The 14,386-nt window shown below is 49.7% G+C and overlaps 1 protein-coding gene across 5 annotated transcripts in view; it reads right to left on the bottom strand.

Moving 5' to 3' along the window:
• Positions 1 to 14,386, bottom strand: part of ELFN1 (extracellular leucine rich repeat and fibronectin type III domain containing 1) — a 66,899-nt gene that overhangs the window by 38,662 nt on the left and 13,851 nt on the right. Inside the window, exon 2 of one of the 5 annotated variants that reach the window (XM_064593424.1) lies at positions 9,675 to 9,804. The exons of the other annotated variants lie outside the window; for them this stretch is intronic. The gene's annotated coding sequence lies outside the window, so the exon portion shown is untranslated. The remainder of the gene's footprint in view (positions 1 to 9,674; positions 9,805 to 14,386) is intronic. 5 annotated transcript variants of the gene reach the window in all.

Below are 14,386 nucleotides of genomic sequence, written 5' to 3' on the forward strand. Positions count from 1 at the left end.
AATGTATGGCCAAAGATTTCCATGGCCACTTAATATAGAAAAGAAATAAAAAGGGGGAAGCAGCCTAAGTGCTCAATAGCAGGAGAATGACTAAATCAATTGTAGCAAAGCCTTACTGAATCCTGCACGGTCATTTCGGTAATGTTGATGAATATTCTGCAACTTGGAAATCGTTCAGGGTCAGTAAACAATCGGACACACCAAGTCCACTCCCAGACGGAGATACATATACCCACTTCACACGCGAGGTTCTTAGCAATGCTATTCAGGGCAGCCCAAACTCAAACGGCCTCAGTGTCCAGCCGTGGGAGAAGGGCTGATTCTTCCCACATTGGGTGTCTCCGTGCCCGGGAAGTCTACACAGCAGTAAAGATGGGAAAATCGCAAGGGTGAGTGAATCTCAGCAGCAAAGCCAGACATACAGAGTGCACAGCATCCGACTCCGTGCACGCAGGCATGCAGAGATGGACAGAACGATGCTGGGGAGGCCGGGACTGTGGCTGCCCTGGGAGGGGACTGGCCCAGGAAGGCCCGAGAAGGCTCCCGGGGGGCCGGGCCATTCTGCCTCTGGACTAGGGTGCTGGTTAGACCTTATGAAAAATGCGCTTGGTGGTAACCTGCGGTTAGGGAACTTTTCTGTACACAGGCTACGTTTCAATTTCTTACAAGTTTTTTTTTTTTTTAAAGGGGTGATGGATACCGACTCTGTAACAGACTCTCATCTCAAAAGAAAAAAAGACCAGAAGGACACTCTCTAAAGCGCCCATGTGGTCAGCGCCACGCGGCAGAACCATGACTTCTGTCTCCACCGTGTAGCATCATCTCCAGACCTCCTTCAGGGAAGAAATACAGAGAAGCCTTCCAAAATCAAAAAATAAGTAGGGCGCCTGGGTGGCTCAGTCGTTAAGCGTCTGCCTTCGGCTCAGGTCATGATCCCAGGGTCCTGGGATCGAGTCCCACATCGGGCTCCCTGCTCGGCAGGAAGCCTGCTTCTCCCTCTCCCACTCCCCCTGCTTCTCCCTCTCCCACTCCCCCTGCTTGTGTTCCTGCTCTTGCTGTCTCTCTCTCTGTCAAATAAATAAAATCTTAAAAAAAAAAAAATTAATAAATAAGTAAAAGACTGTCATATACATTTACATGCCTGGCCCAAATAACCCGTGTTTATGCTGATTAGCGCACCGCGGTCAGGTCGGCCACCGGATCCTCCCTCCTGACGGGACCGACGTGCCAACCTGCCGCGCGAAGTCCCAGGGAGCTCGAGGCGCGAGCAGAGACGAGAAACCACAGCAACCCAAGGCAGGAATCCCCAGAAGGCTCTCGCCTCACCAGGGGTATGTAAAAGCCGTAAATTTGATACATGCTTATTAGAAACACAGAAATGAGGCTCAGAATTTTCTTGTTTGCTGAAATGAGGCTGAGGTCCCCTCGCACTCTAATTGGCTAAAACTTTGGTGAGATACTGCATTGTAGGCACGTAGACGGATGTGAAGCCTCCAGAAGGGCCCAGAGCAGGCACCCTGGAAAACGCCCCTCAGAAGCAGGTCCGGGAGTCAGCCGCATCCCCTCACCCCCTCCTGTCCTGTCTTAAAGGCTCTCCAGGCTGGCGCTGAAGCCTAGACCCCAGCCCAAGTCCAGCCAGCCTGGGCACCTGTCTCTCTTCCCACTGCCTCCGAGCTGACCTCCAGGCTAGCACTCATGGTGATGAGGGTGGCAACGACCATGTGCTTAGGGGGCCCTGACTACCTCTCAGGCCTTATTTCTCATATACCACCAGCCCGACCCTAGGGGGTGAAGCCTGTCTCTTGAGACCCATTCTAGGAGCAGGAACTCCCCACTTCTCACGCTGATCAGCAGCCCCCATTAGGCGCACTGCCTCTCTGAGGGACATGGTGCCTGGTGGAGAGGCCCATGGGCCACTCTTGGCACCCTCGTTCCCGATCCACAAGGGAGTTTGCTGGAGATGACAAAACCTTACCCATTCCCAGAAGAACAGGTGGGGCTGGGGGGTCACCCCTGAAAAAGGCCTGAAGTCACAGGGGAAATATTGCAAATTTGGCAGATGCTGGTTTCCACAGATGTGTCCCGGGGCCAACTGTCCTCTTACCCTGAACCCTTTTGACAGCTAAGGTAACAGCGCCGGAGGCCCTGAGGACAGTGGGAGGGCAGCTGGGACAGGAATCCAGACCCAGACACCCCCTGCACCCCCAGGCCCACCTCCGTTCCAGCTTGTGGAAGGGGAGTGGAAGCTCAGTGAGGCCCAGGCTTGGTCTCTGTCCCGCGGGCCCCGCTAACAGCCCAGATAACCCCCATCAGGGGAAGAGGGGGCGGGAGGGGCAGCTGTCCTAGGATTGTCTGGAGCCTCGTCTTCATTCCGAGGGGGCAATGCAGGCATGAGACCCAGCCCCTGCCCCCTCTGGTGCCTGACTCAGCATCTCTCCCACCAAGAATGGTGGGGGAGTCTCTCCTCTATGCCCCAGGAGGAGGGCCATCTAGTCCCCTTCTCTCTAGCTTAGGGCACGTTCTCCACACCCCTGCCGGTGAACCGAGGTCACGAAGGGCAGGGGCTTCTTCAGGGTCTCAAACTAAGTGGCAGAGGGCTCGGCCTTAGAGCCCGGCCTGGACTGGTTAGCTCAATGTCACCTCCTCCGAGAAGCCTTCCCAGGCTGCCCCACCTAGAAGCGACCCAGTGGCTGCCAGTAGATTGCCCACCCAGGTGACTTCTGCAGAGCCCGGTCACTCCAGCATCTTTCTTACTTCCTCGCTCGCTCCTGTCACCCCCACTGGCTGTCAGCTCCGTGTGGGCAGGAATCACATTCCTCTCCTCCATGGCTGTGCCCCAGGGTCTATGCAGCACACAGTAGGAGCTCAATAAATGTACACCTCACGAGGGCACGGACTGTGTCTTGTAACCCCCGGGCCTGGCACTGGGTAGTCCCAACAAGCTTTGCTGAGGGAACGTTTGTGGATGAATGAATGGGGATCAGTTAAGCCAACACCAGCCAGGTTTTAAAAGCAGGGGCCACGGGGGGCGGGGCTGCACCCATTCCTCTCCCCGCCTGCAACACCCCGAGCGGGCCCGCGTCCACGAGCTATAGCTCCTGCCCTGCACTTGGGCCCATGACCCTTGTGGGTACAACCCAAGGGGAGAGGATGTGGGCTGGCGTCGGGAGGGCCCTGGACAGAGCCCGTGGGGTCCCCCTCACTGTGGACCGGAGCCCCCCCGGTTCACAGGCGTGGAGGGAGCAAAGGCTCCCGGCACCCGAGTCAGCAGGAGCGTCTGAGTGGATCCACTGAGCAAGAGCAGACTGGCCACAGGCCTGGCTGGCTGGGAGGTGGGCTCTGAGGTCACGGGGCCAGTCCGTCCCTGCACACACCAAGCGCACGCACGGGACTCTGGGGACCCTGACGCCTTCACGGCAACGTGCACCTCTGATGTCTCCGGGTGCGGACTGAGAAGGAAGGCGCACAGGCCCACCGCGGGCTGGCTTCCACGGTACTTTACGCTCCAGTGTGGAGCAGGAGGCCCCAGCACCGTGTGGTCCCGCGTGGGCAGCACGCCCTAGCTTGTGGCCGGCCGGGGTCAGGGAGACAAGAGTCTGACAGAAAGGGCTTTTTTTCTTTTTTCCAGGAATGAATCTTGGGCCAGTGCCAACGAGACCAAGAAACTCAAGGGCACGTTCCAAGGCCCCCAGCCCTGCAGGGTCAGCCGCCCAGGGGGTGTCATGGGACCCCGGTGGATCCGGTGTGTGGCCAGTGGCCCCCAAAGCCAGTCGAAGCTTGCCAAAGAGGCCAGGGCTGGTGCCCGCCTCGTTCCTGCGAGGCTCTGTGCATCTGGGCAGGCGGGTGGACGCGTGCGGGGAGCGGGACGATGCTCGGGACCCACTCCCAGGGTCACAGCTCCGGCCCGCGGACGACCGACCGAGAAGCCGGGGATCGCCTCCTCGGTCCTGGCCCAGCCCCAGCCCCAGCCTCCCGGCCCTTTGTTAGGCACTGCTGTTGCCATGGGAACCCGCCAGCGAGCCCTGACTTCCGCACGGGGCGCACATGGGCCGCCTGTTCTCGCAGCAAAGGTCTCGGCGCTTAGCCACACGGCAAAGGAAGCGGGGAGGCCGCTCGGCGGAGGAAAACTCAGCCGAGGACTAGGGAGTCACGGCTGGGAACTGGAGGTGGGTGCGGGCGGAGTCCCGCTTCTCCCCGATGGAGCGGGGTGGGCCCACGGCTGCCGGGCGGGCTCAGGCCTCAGCCTCCCTTTCCCCGAAGAGGGATGAGGCCGCAAACGGGGCTGAGTCTGTCGCAGCGTTTGCTACGAACAGGGAAGCACCTTCACATCTTCCCGAAGCCTCGGCCCAGGGGCCCTGATTGGCTCGGTCGCCTCCAGGGAGCCTGTCACGTGGGCCCCACCTGTCAGCACCAATTCGGTCTCCCAGACACCTGCTCTGCGCCCGGGTTGCCATGGGGACGGGTCCCCGGGAGCGTGCGGACACACCTGTCTGTGCTCGTAGGGCGCTGTGGCCACCGCTGAGATGTCCACACGGGAGCACGCAGGCTGGGCACATGCACGCAGCCTTGACCACTGTCCCCTCCAGCTCTGGGAAAGGAAAGATGCCCGCTTTTACTCTCCTTCAACCCCACGACTCCGGGATAGGGATCCAGGAAGCTTCTCCCAGTTTCCAATTAAAGAAACAGAGGCTCGGGGCGCCTGGGTGGCTCAGTCGGTTAAGCGACTGCCTTCGGCTCAGGTCATGATCCTGGAGTCCCGGGATCGAGTCCCGCATCGGGCTCCCTGCTCGGCGGGGAGTCTGCTTCTCCCTCTGACCCTCCTCCTTCTCATGCTCTCTGTCTCTCATTCTCTCTGTCTCAAATAAATAAATAAAATCTTAAAAAAAAAAAAAAAAGAAACAGAGGCTCGGAGAAAGCACTTAATTTGTGCAAGGTCACCGAGCCCCCAGAGAGTTCCAGAGCTGGTGGGGGTGGGGGCAGGAGGGCCTCAAGAGTCCGGTGGAGGCCTGCCCCTCCAGCTGCGGACCGGCATGCAGGTCACTGGCCCCAGGCGCCTCCTGCGTCCGGCTCTGCATCTGACACACACAACGAGGAGAAGCTCCTGCAACACAGCTTCCGTGTCGGGACCATCACGGCCATGGCCACCGCTGATCAGCTCCAGTGTTTCTTGGCTGCCTTGGCTCCACTCAGACACCCCACAACCCACTCCCCTCCCCAGCGCCGCCCCCTCCCCTGCCTCTGAGCCACAGGGCCCTCCGGCCCAGCTGAGGAGAGAGAAGCACGGCCCCAGGATGGACAGTGAGTGGACGTGAGGACAGAGGGAGGGACCTCGGGCCCGATGGGCACAGCACCCTCGCCTGTCTCTGCAACCACCAATGGTGCTATGAGGGGCCTCCGGGAGCCCAGCCTCGGCTGGGCAGGCCGGACGGAGCCACCCGGGGCCAGTGACCGGCGCTGAGAAGTGCAATATGGCTGCAGCATCGGGGTGGGGGTGCCCACAGCCCCTCTGCCTCCAAGAGAACAGCTCCCTACGCCCTCAGGAGGCTACAGAGCCCCTTGCCCGCCCCTCACAGGCAGCTTCCATTTCCACCCTGTCTTCTGCTTGGCTCATAAGTCACGGTGCAGGTGGCAGGTGGAGAAACTGAGGCTTGGAGTCAGACATGGCTTATCCAAGGTCACAGAGCCGGGGAACGGCAGATGCTCGGAGGGTCTGACCTGGGACTGGGTCACCGCCTGCAGTGAGGGATGACAGGAGTCCCTGGTGCCGGCACCATCCCTTCCAGCCACTCCGGCTGTCCTGGCTGCCCTGGGCACCCATGCACAAGCCCATCCCGGCAAGCTGACGTTGCTGGTCAGGAATGCAGAACTGGCCTTCAAATACTTCAGTGATTTCATGCCGTGGCATCTCCCTCTTCCCCAGCCGCCTGAGGCACCGGGCCACGCCGCTGAGGCCTAATGAGCTGTGAAGGTCCATTTTTCAAAGTTAAACATTTCCCGGGCTCCCTGGCCCAGCCTTTAGATGCAGCCTGGGTGTGGGGCCAAGACAGCCACCCAGGGAGGTCCACACGGATTCCCCTAACACCCTCAGCTCTCACTGCCCACCCGATGCCCACGGAAAACCTGCCTCAGCAGCCAACTTGTGGACACAGAGCCGGGTGGATGAAGACCTGGGGAGCTGGGAATCCCAGCCCAGTGCAACCTTCAGATGTGTGGGTCCTAAACCTTCCCCTTTACAGATAAGAAACCTGAGGGGAGGGGTGCTACAGATCCCCTTATGTCTGGGACCACAGAGTCTTACCCACTCTGGTTCCCTCGGGGTCTAACACAGGACCAGGCACAAAGCAGGTGCTGAATCAATGTTTGCTGCCAGGAGGTGCAGAGCAGTTAACCACAGCCGTGGATGGAGACCCCGGAGCCCAGAACCTTGCTCCTGGATCCGCTGACTGGCCTGGGAGGGCTCGAACTGCCCTACCAGCAGTTCGAGGGACTCTACCGGGACCGCTGTCGGCTTCCACATGAGGTGACCTGACCCCTAGTCTCCTCCCCGCCTCTGTGGGGGTGACGGTGGAAGGAAACCTGAGTGTGTACTCGGGCTGAGTGGAGGTGTCAAGGCTCAGATCTGCTCCTACCGGGCTCTGTGAGCTTGGGCAAGCCACTTCTCTGGGCCCTAGGGTCTCTATCTGCCATTTGACAGCATTAATCTCTTGAGCCGAGTCTTCTCGCTCTCATTTCTTCCAAGCTCCTGGAAGTCCATACCGACACTCTCCTTCCCGATCCCTGCAGGTGCATCTGTCCATCATCTACACCATCATCATCTGTGCATCCAGCTTTCAGCCATTAATGCATCTATTCATCCATCCACCCATTCATCCTTCTACCACCCACCCACCCACCATCCATCCATTTTAGCCACCCATGTACACACCTGCCACCTCACCCACCTACCTGCCCACTTACGGATATATGAGGACTGCAGCAAGCATACAGTGTGCCAGTCGTGGGCCAGGGCTAGAGCCCAGGTCCCCAAATCCTGACCCCTGACCTTTCCAGGATGCCAGGGACTTCAAGAGCTCTGGGAATACCCATTCTGTCCCTGGCTCTGCCTCTGACTCCTGCCTGCTTGAGGAAGAGCTCCTCTCCCCCACTCGAGATCCCTGGGAGACAACCAGAAGCTAAGGTACCAGCAAAGCCCTGCAGCCCCCACTGACCCTGCTTCAGGACCATGGGAGCCTGGTCAAGAACCTCAGAGTCTCCGCCTATATTGGGCACACGACAGCAGAGGCTTTGCACTGGGCCCCACCGGGAAAACTGGCTGGCTCAGAGGACTAGGAACGGACAATATGGGTAGGGGATTCAACAACATGACTAAAAATAGGGGAACAAGATACATTTTCCCCCTTGCCCCCAAATCCACAGCTTCTCAAGGGTCTGTGGAGCACTGGGTTCCAGCCACCAGCAAAGGTGGGACTAGGCCTCCCCGGATGAGCCCTCTGCAGATCCCAGGGCAACCGGTTCAAATGGCAAATCCCAATTATACCAAATACCCAGAAATACATGCATGGTTCCTTAGCAACCATAGCTGTAGGGACTGAGCTGGGAATCGGTGTTTTTCCCTGTGTGTCCCTCCATGCTTTGGTCCCCTCACTTGTCCATCTGTACTCTCAGCCCGCAGACACATTATATGCCTGGAATAGCGAGTAAGATCCTGCAGAGCCCTGAAATTGTACTTACTCCAAGGCACACACATGCACGTGCACACACGCATACGTACCATATACCGTGTGCCATGTAGAGAGGCTAAGGTTAAGAAATATTACTACTGAGTCAGAAATTACTACTGAGTCAGAAAAGGAATGGACTACTGATAAAAACAACAACTTGGGTGAATCCAATCCCCAATTTATATAGGCTATGATTCCATTTTTATAGCATACTTGGAAAGACCAATTACAGAAATGAGTAACAAGGTAGTGGTTACCAGGATCAGAGATGGGGCTGGGGGGAGGTAGCTGAGTGTGGCTGTAAAGGGCAACAAGAGGGAACTTCATGTCGATGGAGATCTTCTGCGTCTGGACTGTATCACTGTCCTTGTCCTAGTCGTCACGCTATACTACAGTTCTGCAAGATGGTATCACTGTGGTGAACTGATAAAGAGCACATCTCTGAATTATTTCTCATGACTGCATGGGACTCTACAGTAATCTCAAAACAAAATTAAGTTTAAATAAATGATGCCATCAAAAATGGGTGGTATTTTTAATAAAAGATGTAAGATCAACTGGAGTAATACACGGAAAGACCGGAAACTTGATCCCTACCTCACGCCATGGTTAAAAAATTAATGCCTGTTGGGCCACAAATCTGTCAAATGTAAAACAATAAAGCTTTTAGAAGATGGCATGGAAGAGTATCTTTGAGAACCTGAAATGAGAAAACATTTTGTTATGAGCCAACAAAAAGCACTAACCATGAAAGATGACTTGGACTACATTAAAATCAAGAACTTCTTCTCTTTTAAAGATATAACCACAAAAGTAAACAGCCAAGACATCAAATAGAAGAAGATATTTATAACCCACATAATCAAGAATAGAAGTGTTTACAGATATATAAAGAACTTCTACATATGTGTAAGATCAAGGCAAACCTCTCAGTAGAAAAAAATGGGTAAAGGTTTTGAACAGATACATTACAAAATAGAATATCCAAATGGCCAATCTACTTATGAAAAGGTGCTCGCCAGGAGGGCTAACTTTCAAAGGACCGGTGAATATCAAGTGTTGACAAGGACAAGGGACAACCAGCACTGAACTGCCTCTGAAAGGTGAAGCACAGTCCTGTAAAAATCAATACAACCACTTTTGAAAACTGTCTGGCAGTTTCTAATCCAACATAGGAACACACCTACAACCCCACTGCTAGGTATCTGTCCCATGAAAGGCAAGTACAAGAATGTTCACAACAGTACTATCCGTAAGCACTGAAGACCGGAAACAGCCCAAATATACGTCAATGTTAGACAAGATAAACAGGGTACTATGTAATGTTGCACCAACATTTAGGGACCTCACATGTCTACTTTGTTGAACAAAGAAGCCAGCCTCAAAAGAACACATAAGGTGTGGTTCCGTTCATATAAAGCACAGAAACAGGAAAAACTAATTTGTGGCATTAAAAATCAGGAAAGTGTTTCCCTTTGAGGAGTAAGGAGGAGTGGTGATGACAGAAGGAGTGGAGACGCTTGTGAGATGCAGGTGATGTCTCATTTCTTGAACCTAGATGGTCCTTCCATGAATTTCATTTTGTGATCATTTACAGAGCCACATACGCTAAGTTTTTTAGAGTTTTGTTTCTCAGACGATACTACTACAGGGTGGGACTTGTGGCATGCTATAGTGAAAAGGTCACCAAATCCTATTGCCAAACCAACTATAAAACTAGTCAAAACGATTAAAAATAACATTTTCAGCGTCCTAGAAACTGACCAAAGGCATTTCTGCATGAAAACCTGACAGGGTAAAGGTGGTGTTCTTGCCTGAAACTGCTCCCTCCACCTCCCCTCTCCCAGCTCAGCAGGTACATCATCAGAACAGGGCACACAGGACAGGGCAGGCCATGGACACTAGAAGTTTCACTGCCAGAGGCCGATTTGATTCAGAAGACGCAAAACTCACGATCAGCAGCAGTGGTATCCGTGATAAGTGGTAATTTCGGCGCGAGTGAATGGGGGAAGCCAGAGATTCTACCCAGCAGAGGCTGTGATCCTGGCTCGGGCAGCAACACACCAGTGGATTAGCTGGAAATCTGACAGAGAGAGACATGAAATATGACAGTGTAGCAATGCTCTGTAAGCTCTCCACATGCACCCAGCTGATGGGCAGCACACACCCAGAGAGAGCAGAGAGGGCCCATGGAATTCACATATTCCTGGCTTACTGAGAGCCTGCGGACATGCACAGACATGAGAGGTTCTGGCAGAAAGTAAATACCAAGCAGGCTTGAAAACTGCCTGGTCTTTAAATGTGTTCTTAAACCCACATGCAGATTCATCAGCAGAGAGTGGAAGCCCAACAAGGCTCCAGGCACACAACCTCTGACCAATCACTGACTGACCACTAAGCTAAGCAGACGCAGAGATGATCCTCGGGAAGCCAGAATTAAATATAATAGCAGGGATTTAAAATGAGGAGGGCGACAAAACAGAAACATCAACAGTCATACATCAGGGGAAAATGGATTTCAATGTTTTAGTCCAGAAGAATTATTCAAAACCCAGCAAAAATACCAACTTTGGGGCCAGGGAGGGGGGAGATCAGAATCTAGAGCTTCTACAAAATATTATCTACAATGCCCATGTTCAACCCCAAATTGCAAGACATGCAGGGAAACAGGAAAGGGTAACTCATACTCAGAATAAAAAACAGTCAATAAAAATTGTCACAAGATGTTGCACATAGCAGACAAAGACTTCAAGGTAGTGATCATAAAACTGTTCGACAATTGTGTTTAAAGAATGAAAGTATGACAATGACTTAAAAATAGAGAACCTCGAAGAGAGAGATTATTCAAAAAAACGGAAATTCTGGAATTCCAGAATTCTGGAGTCTGCTTGAGATTCTCTCTCTCCCTCTGGCTCTCCCCCCAGCTTGTGTTCTCTCTCTTTCCCTCTAAAGTAGATAAGTCTTTTTTTAAAAATTAAAAAATTAAAAATTAAAATAAAATAAAAACATAAGATTACATAAAGCAATAATCATAACACTATGTTGTTGGGGTCATAACATATATTCATGTAATATATATGACAATAACAGAACAAGGACAAAAGAGATAATGGGACTATACCAGAGCAGAGTTTCCATATTTCACAATTAGTGTTAAACTGAAATCACCTGCAATGAGTTAAGATGCATATTGTAATCCGCAGGGCAGCCACTAAGAAAACAACTTAAAGCGATATAGTTTAAAAAATTAACAAAGGAATTAATATAGCACACTAAAAGTATTTACCTAACACAAAAGAAGGCAACAAAGGAAAAGAGAAAGAAGGGGGAAAAGGTGAGACATGTAGAAAATAAGAAAAGTGTAACCATGTCAAATACAAAATACATTAAATGTAAATGGACTAAACAGCCCAATCAAGAGGCAGAGATTGTTGGACTGGGTTAAAAGCACAACATTCAAATACAGATCATCTAAAAAGTGTCACACTTTATGTTCAAAAATACAACCCTGTTGAAAGCAAAAGGATGGGAGGGCACCTGGGTGGCTCAGTTGGTTAAGCGACTGCCGAAGGCTCGGGTCATGATCCCGGAGTCCTGGGATCGAGTCCGGTATCAGGCTCCCTGCTCGGCAGGGAGTCTGCTTCTCCCTCTGACCCTACCCCCTCTTGTGTTTTCGCTCTAATAAATAAATAAAATTAAATTTTTAATAAAAGAAAGCAAAAGGGGGGCGCCTGGGTGGCTCAGTCATTAAGCGTCTGCCTTCGGCTCAGGTCATGATCCCAGGGTCCTGGGATCAAGCCCCGCATCGGGCTCCCTGCTCAGTGGGAAGCCTGCTTCTTCCTCTCCCACTCCCCCTGCTTGTGTTCTTGCTCTTGCTATCTGTCAAATAAATAAAATCTTTAAAAAAAAAAAAAAGCAAGCAAGCAAGCAAAAGGATGGGAAAATACATGCAAACAGTATGCATGACAGAGCAGGAGTGGGTACATTAATATCAGACAAAATAGACTTTAAGAAATATTACCAAAGGCTGGGGCATGTGGGTGGCTTAGTCAGTTAAGCCTCTGACTCTTGATTTGGGCTCAGGTCATGACTCAGGGTCGTGAGATCCAGCCCCATGTTGGGCTCCATGCTGGGCTTGGGGCATGCTTAACATTCTCTCTCTCCCTCTCCTTCTGACCCTCCCCACCCTCCCCCTCTCTGGAAAGAAAGAAAAAAAGAAAGAAAGATAGATAGATAGATTACCAAAGGCAAAGAGTGACATTTCATAATGATAAACAAGTCCATATCTCAGGAGGACATAACAATTATATGTGTATATGCCTGTAATGAAAGAGAACCAAAATACATTAGGCAAAAAAAAAAAAAAAAGAATTAAAAGGAGAAACAGACAATTCAACAATAGTTGGAGATTTCAATACTCCACTCTCAATAACTGACAGAACAATAGTCAAAAAACAAGCAAAGATGTAGAAGACAAACAGCACCATCACCAACTTGACCGAACTGACATTTATAGAATATTCCATCCAGTGGAACACACATTCTTTTCAAACACACGTGGTACATTCTCCAGGGCAGACATGTGCCAGGCTGTAAGATGAACCTCAATACATTTAAAATGAATGAAATTGTAGAAGGTATAGTCTCCAACCACAATGGAACTGAAAAGAAATGAACAAAATAAATAAATCATGAGAAATCCCTCAAATATTTGGAAAGTAAACTACAGAGTTTTAAATAGCCCATGTGACAAAAAAAAATCACCAAGAAAATTAGAAAATGTCTTTAATTCAATGAAAATAAAACCAGAATGTACAAAAATCTATGATATGCAGTTAAAAGTAGGGCTTCATTTGAAATTTATAGATTTCAATTTATATCAGAAAAGAAGAAAAATCTTAATAACCTAAGTTCTCACCTTAAGAAACTAAAAAAGCAGAGAAAACTGAACCCAAAGCAAATAAAATAATAAAGATCAGAGCTGAGATTGATGGAATAAAAAACAGAAGAAAATAGAGAAAATCAATGAAACCAAAATTCAGTTATTTTAGAAGATCAACAAAAACGAGAGACCTTTAGCTGGACTGACCAAGAACAAAAAGGGGAAGAAGACACAAGTTATCAAAGTCAGTTATTAAAGAGGAAACATCACTACCAGTCCTACAGAAATTAAAGGGAGTATAAAGGAATATTATGAACAACTTGATGCCAACAAGTTAGACGATTTAGATGAAGTACACATATTCCTAGAAAGACACAAATTATCAAAACTGATGCAAGAAAATCTGAATAGACTTATGCCATTTTTAAATGAATAATTTAAATTATCCTCACAGAGAAAAGCCCACGCACAGATGGCTTTAGTGGCAAATTCTGTCAAATATTTAAAGAAATAATATTGAACTTTCACAAACTCTTTCAGAAAAGAAAGGGGAGAAAAACTCCCGTATTCATTCCATGAGAGCAGTATTTTTTTCCCCTGATACCAAACCCAGTCAAAGATATCAGAAAAAAATAATAGACCGATATCCCTGACGAACCCAGGTGCCAAAATCCTTCACAAACTATTAGGAAATGAAATCCAGCAACATATAAAGAGGATTATACAGGTGGCACTTACCCCAGGAATGCAAGGCTAGGTTTAGGGTTGGCATCTGAAAATAACTAGTCCCATACCACACTGATAGACAAAAGGACAAGAACCACATGATCATGTTGTAGATACAAAAAGTAAAACAAAACAAAACCACCTGACCAAACCCAACACCCATTCGTGATAAAAACACACAACAAACCAGGAGTACAAGGCACCTCCTCAGCCCAAAAAGACCATCTATGAAAACCATGGCCAATATCATACTTAACAGCGAAAGACAGAAAGCTTTCCCCATAAGGCCAGCAGCAAAGTACCTCTGCCTTCCAGCATGATTCTGGAAGCTCCACCAAGTGCAGTAAGACAAGAAAAATAATAAAAGGAATCTAGTTTGAAAGGGAAGATGTAAAACTCTCCTATTTGCAGATGACATGATTCTGTATGAAGAAAATCTAAGGAGTCCATAAAAAGTCCACTGGAACTAGCTAATAATTAAATTTCGCAAGATCGTCAGATAAAAGATCAATATACCAAACTCAATTTTATCCCTATGTACTAACAACAAACAATCTGAAAATGAAATTAAGAAAATTATTCCATTCACAATAGCATCAAAAAATATTGAGGAATAAATTTAACAAAAGAGATTTAATTAGCAAGACTTGCACATGGAAAACAAAAAATTGCTAAGAGAAATTAAAGATCTAAATCCATGGAGAGACATTCCATGTTCATGGATTGGAATACTTCATATTCCCAAATTGATGGAAATTAAACATGAGCCCATCAAAATCCCAGCAGGCTTTTTTTTTTCCTAAATTTTTCTACATTTCTAAATCATCTAAATTATCTAAGAAATTGACCAGTTGAGGTGCCTGGGTGGCTCAGTCAGTTAAGCGTCTGCATTCAGCTCAGCTCATGATCTCAGGGTCCTGGGATCAAGTCCCGCATCGGGCTCCCTGCTCAGTGGAGAGCCTGCTTCTCCCTTTCTCTCTCCCTCTGCCCCTTCCCTTGCTTGTGCACTCTCTCTCTCTCTAATAAATAAATAAAATCTTAGGGAAAAAAAATAGAC

The sequence above is a fragment of the Mirounga angustirostris genome, unplaced genomic scaffold, assembly GCF_029215605.1.
Source record: "Mirounga angustirostris isolate CCGP_5_RB_7025 unplaced genomic scaffold, mMirAng1.0.hap1 SCAF_5, whole genome shotgun sequence".
In the NCBI taxonomy this organism is placed as follows: domain Eukaryota; kingdom Metazoa; phylum Chordata; class Mammalia; order Carnivora; family Phocidae; genus Mirounga; species Mirounga angustirostris.